At 41.1% G+C, this 15,140-nt stretch overlaps 1 protein-coding gene across 1 annotated transcript in view; it reads left to right on the forward strand.

Annotated features, from left to right (window-relative positions):
* The window catches only part of PGBD5 (piggyBac transposable element derived 5), a 483,316-nt gene that overhangs the window by 169,500 nt on the left and 298,676 nt on the right, over positions 1-15,140 (forward strand). The gene's annotated exons all lie outside the window — the stretch shown is intronic.

Here is a 15,140-nt window from a genome sequence, read left to right on the forward strand (position 1 = left end):
ACAACTAGGATTACAACAGTAGTGTTCATCTACGCGCAAATACCAGAATAGCCCTTAGCAGCGACGGTATATAAGGCACCGACAACTGACAGCCTAAAGCAGCCACACTATGACTAAAGAAAAACCTGACTGTTTTAACTGCTCACCCACAAACATGTGTCAACTCCCAAACTGACCTTAAGATGCTGACACCTAAGAAATTATTATTATTTTCACATGTTTAAACTATTACTTTAATATTTGGACCTATTATTTAAAAACGCAGCAGCCTGCATAACAAAGACAATTGTTAACGAAACCATGAGTAGCTGTTTATTACTAACCAATATCTGTAATACAGTATGAGTTGTATCGACCAGTTAATATACTAAAATGTGCAACTTAAGCCTATGACTTGACATTGTACGCCTTGAACAGCCAGCAGCTGCTGTTGCGGCACTGCGGGCATGTATGTTAACCTTATTGCACTTTCAAAATAAAGAATAAAAAAAGAAAAAAAAAAAGTGACGGATGCCCCCTCCATGGATTGTACCCTGTAAACTTTTTCTGTTTATTTTTAATTCTACTACCCTGAATCATTCGGTAAACAAACTAACTGAACACTTAAAATCTACCCAGTTTGTATACAGAACAAACTGTTGAACAGGGCTGTCATGTGCTGCGAGATAGTCCCCTTGACCTTCCTAACACCTACTCTAACCGCAATCCCTAAACATTCTAAGTGGTCGGCTGGGTGGCCGTCATTCGTATGGACGAACACAAGGTGGCGGCCATCTTGTTTTGGCGAAAACTTCCAGCGGGGTTTGGTCATCGAGTGCATGGAACTATTATCGGACACTCGACGGGCCTAACATTGCTGAGACTTCCACTTATGTTCATTTAACGAAACCATACTCCTGAACAAGGGATACACAACTATCCTTCTCACGAACGGTTCCTTTCAGTATTTCGTTGTGTTGGAGTTCCAGAAAGAGACTGACTGCACAGCCTGAATCTCTTGAACAATTTTGGTCAGGAGCCTTGCGTGCGGCCAGTCAGAAACAAGACTTCCATAGAACTCTTTGGGTGATTTTTAAATATATTGCTCCCCCCCTATCAGGGGATATAACTTGTCTGGGGTACTTTCAGGTAACTTGTAAATTGTGTTCTTTTTCACCTAGAGATAATTGAGTTAATACAGTATCTGGCTCAATAATTTCTCAGGCAGCAGGGAGAGATTGTATGATTGTATATGGGAGTGCCATGCAGTTGAACATCATTGTCATTCTGTGTAGTTCCCCACAAGGTCCATGTGGTAGTGTCCCGTGCATGGGGAATTGCATAAAAGGCCAGTGTGGCTATCAATAAATCAGTCCTTGCTTACCCTCATCATAGAGTGCTATAATCACCAGCTCTTGTAAGAGCTATACTATCCTGGGAAATCGGAAAGCATCACTCTGAACAGAGGGAAAAGAATGGCTCATGCGGCGAAACTCCTCATCCTTTGTGGCAGGGTAGCCCCAACAAACAGAAGAAAGTCTCTCACAATTATATGTCCAATTAGCTAAATATACCAATACAAATAAAACTAAGCCAACAAAAGAGACAACAGAAAAGAGAAGTAGAATCTAAAATTAATGAACAATTCATTAATAGAGCAAATAAAAATTTAGATATTTTAAAATCAAATTATTAGGTAACGAGGTAACAAGGCAGATCAAGTATTAACTAACAAAATTAAAATCAGACGTGCAAAAAATCATATAAATAAAATAATTATAGGGCAACAGACTCTTTTAACACCAAAAGAAATTGGGTTTGCATTTAAAATCGTACTATCAAGAGTTGTACAATTTGCCAGAACATACTTCTTCGCTCCAACTTGAAGCTTATTTTTTAAGACAAATCATTGCAATCTCTAAATTTACAGCAATTGGTGCAATTAAATGAACCTATAACATCAGAAGTAGTAAGTGATATTATTCATAATCTCAAAAGAAATAAAGCACCCGGGCCTGATGGCTATATCCGTTTATTTTACAGAATATATAGAGATCAATTGAGTCCTCAACTTGCAGAAATGTATAATTATATAATGGAGAAAGGATCTATGTCATAAGAAATATTAAAGGCAAATTTGTTCCCAATCCTTAAAAAGGATAAAAAATCCTATGGAACTAATTAATTACCCCCCAATAGCATTACTCAATATTCATTATAAAATATATGCAACTATACTTGTTAATAGAATCAAAAGAGTAATTCCAAGTTTAATCGCGCCAGACCAAGTAGGATTTATTTCTGGCAGATCATCCATCAATCACATCAGAAAAATTATAAATATATATCAAAGAATCCGTAAGTGTAAAACTCTTAGATGGCATTAGATGGAGAAAAAGCCTTTGATAGGGTCAGCTGGTGTTTTCTTAAATATACATTAAAAGCGTTTGAGTTTGCAGGGAAACTTCTTACAGTCAATGTATTCTCTCCCATCCGGCAGAGTAGTAGGTCAGGGAATAGAATCAGACTGGTTTGAGGTATCTAACGGTATCCGTCAGGGATGTCCTCTTTCTCAGCTGCTATATGTAATAGCAGCAGAACCCCTAGTTATAGCTTTAAGGACAAACACAAATATACAAGGTTTTAATATAAAAGAAAAATAAATTTAAATTTTTCAATATGCAGACGATACACTTCTTCTGTTGGCTAACCCATCTTCTTCTGCCAATAATGTAATGTCAGTAATACAGAAATATATCACTGTCCAATTACAAATTAAATGTAGAAAAACATTGGCAATGCCATTCAATATGGACAAACAATAAATAAAACTTCTTGATAGTAACTTCAATTTCAAATGGGTTAAGAAAAAATATAGATATTTAGGGATCAATAAAACAGCTAATCCCAAGGATTTAATGCAAGTACATTTTTTTTTATCTCTTTAGAGAGAAATTAATCAACTCTTAAAAACATGGAAAACCTCTCAAAATCTCTTGGTGGGGAAGGACCAATACTTTAAAGGCATCTAAAGTACCTAAAGTTATATATCTTTTTAGAATAGTTTCCCTAAAGGTCCCTAAACCTTGGCTGAAGATGATCCATACTGCCTTTTTAAAATATATTTGGTTAAATAAAAAAACCTAGGATAGGGGCAAATATATTATACCTTAACAAGAAACAGGGAGGGTTTGGGATGCCAAACATCGATCTATACTATAGAGCCTCTTCTTTAATGCATGTAATACGCATTTAGACAATTATAAATCACAAGGATGGTATGAGATAGAAGCGGACAGTATTAAATCACCTTTTAAACTGATCAGTTACCTATGGCCTGAAACATATGAAGAAGAATCATCTTAATGGGGTAGAAAATGTAATATTATAACATTAATTGAATTTTTGGAATCGTTTTAAAAGAGAGGTAAACTTAAATAATACAATTTGACCATCTCTCCCTATTATTCATCTGATGAATATTGTAACGGATCACCTGGCACCCCGACTGGGTACCTCCGTTAAAGGATGCTCCTAGCGTTTCCTGAGGACTCCAAGCGCTGCAGAAGACACCACAACCACCGAATCAGAGAAGCATATGAGTACTCTAAAGCATATGAATGCTGTAGACAGTTGAATAGGAAAAAACATAGGAATAGGTTTACACTCCTAGCAGTCAAACTGGAACAGCATACAATAAATCCTCCCCCAATAATGAGACGACACTTCACTTTGATGGTTAAGCAGGAACTGAGGCTGGCACTCCCAGCCTGGTTTTTATTACAGTTGTTGAGAATACAGGACCGCCCACAGGGAGGGACAAAACAACCAACCAATCAATCTGTACAATACACACAGACACTCCCACACAAAATCCTCCCCTCTGCCTGTAATAGGATTACTGAACACAATGGGTAATCTCATTATCACAGGCAGAAGACAGTTTTATGAAACATATCACAGGGACCCCAAAAACATGCAATAACCCCATATAAAGTATATCCTCAGAACCAGGGGATCTGGGTGAACCACATATCCAAAATTCACCCAGATCCATTCAGTAGTTTGGAAGATACAGTTTAATGCAGATTCCACAGAACATATACAGATTATATAAAAAATAATTACTATATAATGTGTCCCCTGTTGTATAGTTTAAAACTACTGCACAATGTCGTTGTGTACCAAATACCGGCGAGATGGCACCATGTAGAAAAGTCACAACAATGTCTGTGAGTTAAAATGGCCGCCATCCATTGTTCTCATCGTGTGCTTCATCCATTGTTCTCACCATGTGCCTCTGATACATGAAATGGTGGCCACCCAGTAACTCCACAGTATGTCCCCAGATGGTTTTTAAAGGGCCAGCAGCAGCACCATACAAATCCAATATGCCCAAATATTGTACTTGAAGGGCCATATAACCCAGGGGCCATAGTCAGCAGGTAGGAGGCGGGCAAACAGGCTTCTCCAATGCCCAGTGGCGAGGTCGGTTTCGCCACAAATATGATAGAGAATCTGGATTTGTCAGTATGGGCCCAGCAGGGCATTACTACAATTTCTATGTTATGGAATCAATCAGGTCTAAAAACCTTTCAATCAGGTCTAAAAACCTTTCAAAATCTACAACAATCCTTCAATATACCACAGCAGGAAATATTTAACTATATTAACCCCTTAAGGACAGAGCTTCAGAAGCTTGTCTTTCACTTAATGACAACAGCATTTTTTTGCTGTTTGCGTTCAACTGCAATTTGCATTTTACTAATTTAGTGCACCGACACACATTATATACCGTTTTTTAAAGGACAGAAAGGGCTTTAATTTGATGTAACACACATCTATATATAAAAATGCTTATTTATTATAAAAAAAATACAGAAATATGCAAACAAAATGATTTTTTTTTTTTACAGTTTTTGCAATAATAATGTGTGCCTAATTAGTGCAGGTTAAGGAAAGTAATTAAAAATAAATTCATTTAGTTGTTCTGATTTACGGAATATATAATGTGTCTGGGATTTTAAGTTTTTTGTGGTAGTTACAGGTCACAAAGCACAAGGAGTAAAATAAACTTTTAATGTGGAGCGATTTTAGAATGTTTGTCTTGTAAGCTTAAAGGACCACTCTAGGCACCCAGACCACTTCAGCTTAATGAAGTGGTCTGGGTGCCAGGTCCTTCTAGGGTTAACCCATTTTTTCAGAAACATAGCAGTTTCAGAGAAACTGCTATGTTTATGAATGGGTTAAGCCTTCCCCCTATGTCCTCTAGTGGCTGTCTCATTGACAGCCGCTAGAGGCGCTTGCGTGCTTCTCACTGTGATTTTCACAGTGAGAGCACGCCAGCGTCCATAGGAAAGCATTGTGAATGCTTTCCTATGTGACCGGCTGAATGCGCGCGCAGCTCTTGCCGCGCGTGCGCATTCAGCCGACGGGGAGGAGAAGAGGAGGATCGGAGGAGGAGAGCAGGAGGAGATCTCTCCGCCCAGCGCTGGAAAAAGGTAAGTTTTTACCCCTTTCCCCTTTCCAGAGCCGGGCGGGAGGGGGTCCCTGAGGGTGGGGGCACCCTCAGGGCACTCTAGTGCCAGGAAAACGAGTATGCTTTCCTGGCACTAGAGTGGTCCTTTAATAGCCATAAAAGAAAACAAAACTGCCACACAAAAGTATATAATTATATAAACTAGACATCACAGGCTATTTACCTAAGGTTGTTTTGACACTTTCTACGTAGCCATTTCACCGCCAACCTCTGCTAAATATTGGAGTAAAATTGTGTTTTTTGGGGTTTTTGGCACGCAAACTTATACAAAAGAACTTCTCATATGTATTTTGTAAAGTTGGTGTGTGCTATTCCTGTACAAAGTTTTATTTTGTGTTCAGTTACATCTGCTGAGTAAAATGACACCCCCATTGTATGTCTTTGGCACTATTTCGTGAAGCTACAGTGCCATATAGGAGACCTGTCCTTTTCAGTACTCACAATAGAATTTTGAGAGACGGATTTAATGAGCCTATGCTTCCATTTGGGGTATTATAACAGTTTGACTGTTCAAAAAAACCCACAAAGGCCTACCATTTGTAAAAGTAGACACTCCAGGGTATCTCATAAGGTGCATATTGTGCCTTAACATGCCCCCATTTTTTTCACCAATATTTGCCAAAGTATGTGGTCAAAAATAATTTTGTGCGTTTTTTACATATGGATTGCATTTGTGCTAGGCATTTTGTATATTTCACATGTGCCACTAAGTTCATACCCCCCAAATTATGTTCAGCTAAGTCTTCTGAGTAAAATGACACCTCCATTGTATGTCTCTGGCACTATTTCATGAAGCTACAGTGCTACCAATCAGGATACAATATCAGGAACAGTAGTAGCAGCAATGAGCCTCAGATCTTGCTCTTCATAAACAAATTCCTGTTCCTGATCTTGTATCCTGATTGGTCCAGTTGCTGCTTTTGAATACCACCCAGTGTGGAGACATGCTGTTTTTACTCTGATACACTGTAAGTGCAATATATGCAATAAAATTGTTATTCTTTAATACAATCTGCACCATCCATTTTCTTTTCTCTATTTGGAGTGCATTAGGAGATTTGTCACCATCTTATACTGAGATCCATCGCTGGAGGTTTCTCATACTATCCAGTTCCCTAATAAAGAGGGAGATATGCCTGAATTCATCTGACCTTTGTGAGTTCTCTACCACCCATATTTCCCAGTGGTCTTTACAATATTACCCTATGTATTATTCATATTTTTTGCAGATACCACTTTGAGTTCTTACATTTCCAGTTTGTATTATATTTATTTATATATTATCACTTTGGTGATTCACATTACTTTGTACCTTTTGGTTTTTCTCTTTTTTTCTTGTCACAATTGTTTTTTGAGTGTTTATAAGGGTACACTTATAAACCTAGGGTACTGTGTGCTATATAGTACTGACGGTTAACTCCTTGCTTTTCCAGAAATTAGCTCAAACTGGAAAGAAAGAAAAGTGCTTTTCAGCCCAGCATTTGCCTTTTTAAAAATGACAAAGGCATTGTGGATTGCCATCTGCATCAGGTATATGCCCACTTTTTTATACCATGCCCTGGTCTTTCTCATGATCAAATACGGCTCCATCAGTTGATCGGACAGGTCAACGCCCCCCATATGCCGATTATATTGCCGGATGCAGACTGGCACCCGTTTACATTCGCCTCTGCCACGAACTGCGACCCTCCGAGTGTTTTCACCATGGATGGTGGTTAAGATGAAAACATCCTTTTTATCCCTGTACTTGAGTGCCAGCAGTTCATTCTGAGAGCTGCTGTTTCCCCCCTTTTCATTTTTTTGTTCACTAGAGCCTTTGGGAAACCTGTGCGACTCTTCCGAATAGTGCCACAGGCCACGGTCTCAAAGCAGTACAAAATTTTTAACAGTGGGATGCTATTATAAAAGTTATCGATGTATAGATGATAACCTTTATTAAGTAGTGGCATTATTAAGTCCCAGACAATTTTCCCACTAGTCCCTACTATATCTGGGCAACCTGGGGGATCAAGGTGGCTATCCCTTCCTTCGTATACACAGAAGGTGTATACGTAGCCACTGCCACTTTCACATAGTTTATAAAATTTGATCCCATATCGGGATCTTTTGGATGGGATATATTGTCTAAACCCCAGTCTTAAACTTCATTAGGGACTCGTCAATGGAAATGTTTTTATTGGGGGTATATATAGTGGCAAATTTACTGTTAAAGTGGGCAATTAAAGGGCGTATTTTGTAAAGAAGATCATACTGCGGATCACCTTTTGGGGGGCACTTGTTATTATCACTAAAGTGCATAAATCTTAGTATGTCTTCATATCTTTCCCTTGTCATTGTATCGGCAAAAATGGGGGTATTGCAAATAGGATGCTTTGCCCAATACATCCTAATTGTGGCTTTTTAATTAGCCCCATTGACATGGTCAGTGCCCAGAATTGTTTCAATTCTGGCACACTGGTTGGGTTCCATCTCTCTTTCCTGGAGATAAGAGTCTGGATTGCGTGCCAGATATTGCTCCGCATAGAGATTAGTCTGGTTGACTATCTCCCCAAAAATCTCATCCCCCAAGAACAGCTGCATAACATCCAGCGCACTATAGCCGGACAGGTCAGCCTTGTTACGGTTGCCTCCAGGCTGGCTGGAAGTTGGACCGTAGAAAGGATGCTCCTAGCGCTCACCAAAGGACCATCAGCACCGTAGACACCATAAGTACTGCAGACTCCCCGAACCACTGCTGCTGGTCTAGGATCTCGCTGTCTGTTATCCACCCTGGACCTACGACCAGGCTCCAGGTTCCAGTAGGTGAACCTCTTCCTTCTGTAGAGCAAAGCAGGATCAGAAACAAGAGCTCTTAAAGAGCTCAGTAGCTAAGGGAGTATGAAGAGCATAGCAATCCCTGAAGTGATTATAGCTGTCCCCTACAAACATGAGTCAAGGCTGCAAGTTAGAGGGTCAAGTCCTTCTGTTTATTGGCACCCAAAGGGCTTTCTTTTATGCAGGTTTCCCTTAGATGGGACCACCCACAGGGTTTTACAGTAACAATAACACACGTACATTACAGAAAACACTCCCAGCAATTACACACAAAATCCTCCCCCTCTGTCTGTGATATAATTATGGTACACAATGCTTAATATAATCACAAGCAGGAAAAATACAGTTTTTATACATACACTGTAACTTTAAAACCATACATCCAATCTTCATAAAAACTACATATTTAGAATCAACATAAACTCAACCAAGAATCACACACATCCCTCCAGTGGATAAAAAGTTAGACAGAAGTCCTTTATGACCGACCGCAAGCACATTTTCCTGCCCAAAACCATTCCATAGATTTGGGCTGTGCGACCAGTCAATTTTATGCATAACGGGTCTTAGTCTCTGCAGCTGGAAATTCAGTGTAGGAGAAGGTAAGGGTCAGCGGTGTTCGTTGAAATGTGTAGCCGATTTCAGTTCCATGAATTTGGCTACACACACCGCTGACCGCGTTCGAATGAACAAAGATGGCCGCCGCCATGTGTTCGTTTGCACGAACTGCGGCCACCCAGCGGTTGGCAATTTACCTACAACAGGCTCCCAGCCTGGGAGGTAAATTGCCTGCACACTTCCACTTGTGGTCCGCCTGTGTGGTACTTGGTTCGGTAAGCCCCATTTACTGAACCAAGTAGAAGAAAGCCAGGGACAAGTTATTTTACAGGTCTGGGGACATAGTCTTAAAGGGGCATTGTTCACCAAAGTCACAATATGTCACAGACTGTTCTTAAAGGGCCATACACACCCAATAAAAGTCCATAAGTTTTCAGGGGCACAATCTCCCAGGGGCCATAGTCATGAGGAAGGAGGCTGGCAAAACGGCTTCTCCACAACCCAGGGAAGCAGGGCAATTTGTTGTTTAAAGGGCCAGTTACAAATGGCAGTTTGTAACAAGCCTGTATGCCAGGATTGGCTGGAAACACTGGGATGTCTGGGGAAAAATTATTAGGGGGTACCCAGTCATCTGCGCCATGTTCAGCATTAGGGGAATCGTCAATTTCCCCTGATGGTCCTGCAGTATCTGGCACATAGTCCCTGTCACCTGCGTCACTCTCTGAGGCAGTGTCAGTCGCCTCTGAGTCGGCCGCTAACAAGGCATAAGCCTCCTCTGCACTATACTTTCTAAACATTGTTAATACAGTTAACACAGCTAACAACACTCCAACTAAATAACTAAACTTATTTTTATTTTATTTTTTTTATTCCCTAATTCCCACTAAATTCCACCGACCAAAATAACTAAATCACAAATTAATAAAATCAAATAATAAAACTTAACCCCTTAGGGTTACAAAAAAACCCCATGAAATTTAACCCTTGAAAGTAAAAAAAAATAAAAAAAATAGATCACAGTAAAGTACTGTGACCTGTATATTGATCACTGCTAGCAGTGATCAAGCAGCAAGGAAAGGGTTATTGTATTATTTTTTAAAGGGGAAAGGGATTAGGAACTTTTTATATAACTATTCTTCTGAGACACAATGTAGCACCGATCCGTCTCTCTCCACTTCACAAACCCACATGAGGTGGAGGGAGGCGGACCAGACATCCCAGCAGCATTGTGACCGCTGTGACTGGCTGTCACAGCAATCGCATGGGCTGGGATATCGGGATTTGCTGCTGCTGGTCTGCCCCTGACTCTGAGGCACCCAGCAACAGCGTTAACCCCGCGATCGCGACGGTTAATTTTAACATGTGACTGACAAGGTCCGTCACTCGTCATTAACGCTTCCCCTGAGTGACGGACCTCGTCCGTCACTCGTCGTTAAGGGGTTAAAATTAGTTGTTTTTTAAAGACTTTAGCATATAGGAAAACTTCAAATGAAATAGTGGATAAATTAAACAATATTATTGAATTGGGAAAAGATACAAAAGTACTTTCAAAATGTATTGGCATATTACAAGCTATTAAAGGGAAAATTATCCCTAAGGCAAAAGATAGATGGTCTAGAGATATAAAAAAAAAAACCAGAATGTTATGCCAAATTACAAACAGTATATTCATCAATCCACTGTCTTAACATAATGGAGACCCACTATAAGATCGTAAATAGGTGGCATTTAACACCACAAAAATTATATAAGATGTACCCTCAAGATAAAAGCCTTTGTTGGAGATGTGGTGTGAGCAATGCTGACGAACCACATATACTTGTTCATCAAATGAGGCTGGGATACACTTTTGTATATATCTGTGACAGATCCACCTGTCTTTAAAATACTTTTATTCCCCTTGGTTCGTCTGTTTGTTCGGTTAATTGCCTGTCCGTACACCCCGTTCATTTATTTTCCTAACTGCCGAACGTCCGGTCACCCAGCATGGACATGTGCTGCTGGTTAACCTCTTGGCCTCAATAGAATGTTGTGGTTAACTGCAGACATGTTCTAATTGATAAGGGACAGCTGGGTGGCCGTCGTTCGTATGACGAACACGAGGCGGTGGCATCTTGGACGTACGAATGCCCAGCGGTGTTCGTCAATCTTATGGAACTAAAAACTGACACTGAATTACACGAACACGGCTGAAGCCACCGACCTCTCCCCTACAATGGATCCTGTATACAAATGCCATCCTGTTCGGTAGTTTTAATTCACGAATGGACTCACCTCAGATAGCTATCCCATGGAGCCTATTCGTATACCAAAAGACTATGTGCACAACTTTGGCTCCATGGCGATTGGACTATGTGTGTGCGATCTGAACGCCATTCGGTAATAATGTGCTCTCAGATCCAAGTTATCTGAGATTATGTTGAACCCATATATTTCTTTCAGTTATTGTAATGTTATATGATTTTATGTATTTTCTCCACCACGTGTAAAATGGAGTTTGGTCTTGTAATGGCTATCCAGGTAGTGAGAGGGTATCAGCCGTTGGAGACGTCCTTTTTCCCGGCATGTTGCTGTGTAGTAGTAAAGTTGCTTATTCCCATTCACGAGATCCAAGTGAAGAGTCAGGCAGAGCTATTAAAAGAGCAAGGTGGTTATGCTGTAAATCCCCTTCCAAGAACAAGACAAAGCTACGTTTTGAAGGGTCAAGAAGAACTGAATTTTAATGGCATGCATTCTCCTTTTATGTGATGCTGCCCATGCAAGGGAGGCACCTACATAATTAACATAGTAACCAATAACATATAAGGTACAACCCATACATCTCCTCCCCTCAGATAAACCTTTAACATAATCAACAAAGATACATTTTTACCCTAGTTTTTGATGTACCCCAAATATCTGGGGTACATTCATAAATCCAGTATCCGCAGATAGCCCTGATCTGGGGGAGCAACATATGTAAAAATCATCCCGTTCGGTTAACGGGCTCAGGAGTTATGGAGCTTTAAAGTTTTGACCGACCGCACAGGCACACTAGCCAATAATAGTTCCATGAGTTTTGGCCTTGCGGTCGGTCCTCGTTCGTGCGTTAAAAAGTCCCGAAAAGCTTGCCATCCGTGGGTATCTTGATGTTCGTCAGAATCCCCATATGCTGCATAAGCTTTCTACCGAACGGCAGGGCGGTCAGTAGTTTTGGCACGAATTTACGGTGCTATGGAGGTCTCAGCGATGTTCGCCTACTCGAGTGTCCGATTTTAGTTCCAGACACTCAACGGCAAAACACCGCTGCATAATTAGGTAGCAGGTTGGTCTGATGTTCGGTAGTTTGCATTCGTACGATGAATGCTGAGTCCATACCGTCTGGGTCGCACAAGTAAGCTAATGCTTTAAAAGTCCCAAACTGTTTTAAAGAATAATCCCCACGAAACAGGTAAGCACATTAAACTATATTCAGTTTTATGTCTTTTGTTGGATAAACAATATGTCTTTATAATCCGAGGTCTCTGTTCCTGTATATGTGCCCGGCTAGCTCTTAAAGGGCCGGTAGCAGTAAATATTCCCAGGCATAAGGAATATTATTTTACATTTTTTACACCCCAGTTATCTCCAGGATAGAGAGGAGGGTTCTGTACAGCAAAAGGGGAGTGTTTATAGCCAAAGTGTTTCTATTGGCTACTGTATCATATTTGTCCCAGTTTTCCACCAGGTCCCCTTGGGGAGTGTCCACCTGGTGGAATACCGCATAAATACCAATCAGGTAGTCCACATTAAACAGATCTCTGCTTAACCCTCAATACAGAGCTTGGTCTCGTACTAGGGGGTATTGGATTCGTACGGTTTACTCGTTTGGCTGTTTGGTTCGTGAAGGATTTCGTATGGTTCCTGTTCGGCTGATTGGAGCTTTCGGTAGCTATTACCCTTATTTACAGGTTTTTTCTTTGTTTATGTATGCATACACTTATTTTATTTTCACATTATCATTACTAATTTTAATTATGTATTGTAAGCTACCATAGCATGTCTAACACGCAATATAATATGGTGTTGTTATCACGGGGCAACCACACCACTGTGCTACCTTTTAATGGAGGCCCAGGGACCAGGGGCTCATGACGGAAACCCTCTATAGAAGGACTGAACATCAGTCTTCAAATGTACATGGCACTGGGCTCCCCAATCCCTACCCCATATAGATTACACTGCAACTACTTTTCCTCCCCCATTTTCACAGATCTACTCACAGGCCCAAGACAGACACCCTAGCCACCGACCAGACCCCCCCTCACCATACACCCCCCCCCCCACCATACACCCCCACCGAAAAAATGACCAGAGTAAGATATAGGTGGAACGAGAGACCCAACCATGTTGCCCTGCTCACCTTTATACTAACCCCATAATGAGCAAGCGAGTTTCCCCTTACGTTACTAATGGGGGTGGCTCAGTAACCTAACTATTACTGCAACCTGCAAATTCTGACCCATTTTACCCTGCCCACCTCTTTGAAATGCGTACCCATTGACTGCAAAGACCTTAACAACCCCTCTAAATGTCTCCAATTTCTGCGTTGGGCTAACAAAACCCACACGAATATTATACTCATACAATAAACTCACTTTGCCCAAGAAAGGCCGTTACCACTGCTGAACCATCACTATAACAAATATTTCCTAGCAAACAATGAGGTGGCAATCATGACGCGCAAATCTTGCCTGATATCCACGGACTGGGTCGACCCTCAAGGCAGATACATATCTATTTCTGGTAGTGCAAGGTGTCATAAATATGCTATCACATCAGTATATGCACCCAATACTAGAGTTGACCGAACCCGGACTGTAAAGTTCGGGTTCGTACTGAACATTGCGTTTTTTGGACCCCGGACCCGAACACAGTGTATGTTCGGGTTGAAGTTTGGTGTTGGGATTTAATGGCGCATTTTGAAAGGCTGCAGGGCAGCCAATCAATAAGCGTTTGACTTGTGTGCCCTTAGAAGCCATCACAGCCATGCCTACTAATGGCATGGCTGTGATTGGCCAGTGCAGCATGTGACCCAGCCTCTATATATAAGCTGGAGTTGCGTAGCGCCGCACGCACATGAGCTCTTATTAGTGTAGGGAGAGGATGCTGCAGCTCTGAGGGACAGATTAGGAAATAATTCTGGTGTTGAATCTGCAAACTACAACAATTATTTTTGTGGGTGTGTGATCCTTGTCTGCAGGTAGCACGGTCCTCTAGGGTAAACAACAGGCACAGTTCTTTTATTTTTATATAATCCAGGCACTTTATTTGTAAGTCCACACAGGAGACAGCAGCAAATGAAAACATAAATATAACACAAATCCCTATAAACAAAAACCTAGCTCGTCTGAGCACTTACTAACTTCAGGTTCCCTATCTCTCAGGGGTTAAACTATAACAAAATAGTATTGGTTTCACCAACCTAGTGTCTCTGTCAGCTCTCTGCACTCCAGTGTTTAGTCAGCCTGCTGCTCCAAGCCCTTCAAGAGAGAAACAAACATTCTCCCATTGCCTTAACTGCTTTCTGTTTGCACTCCCAGTGCACAGCCTCTCTCCTGCCTGCTTCCCAGGAGAAAGCCAGCAATCCACCTTTACCTGCCTAGCAGGGAGGGGTTTATTCCCACTGCTACAGCTGATTATCTGCAGCTGAGCAGTGGGTTGGAGACAGTTCCAAAAAACTCTGTCCTGGACCTTATTTCTCCCAGTTGTGTATAAACTGAGGAGTGGAGCATTGGCCCACCCTGCTCTCCAAATGCTCCACCCCAGGGGCCCATAACTAAACGTAGCTTTTTGTTGCACTCCACACATACAACATGTACTTCCCCCGGGGTTAAATGTTAAGGGCCTCTCTGCCTTCACTGGGTGCTATAATACTACATTTTTGTATCACAGGGTGCTATAATACTACATTTTTGTACCCTGCCCTGAGCCCAGTGTGTGCCACAGACAGTGCAGTGCACTTGCAACTGCATGTGTTCCAGGCACATTACTTTAATCCTGTTCTGATAGCTCAGTGGGCAACATCTAGGCATTTTTAAATACTGCTTTTTTTTTGTGCTAAATAGTACATTTGCGTACTGCATTTCTTGCAGTCCAATAAAACCCTTAAATACTACTGTTACATTGTTGGTTTAAAAAATCTAACTTTTTGGTGCTAAATAGTACATTTGCGGCCTGCGGTGCACTTCATATCTGAGAGTCAAATAGAACCGTCAAATACTGTGCTTAC

This window comes from Pelobates fuscus, chromosome 2, assembly GCF_036172605.1.
Source record: "Pelobates fuscus isolate aPelFus1 chromosome 2, aPelFus1.pri, whole genome shotgun sequence".
NCBI classification, from domain to species: Eukaryota; Metazoa; Chordata; class Amphibia; order Anura; family Pelobatidae; genus Pelobates; species Pelobates fuscus.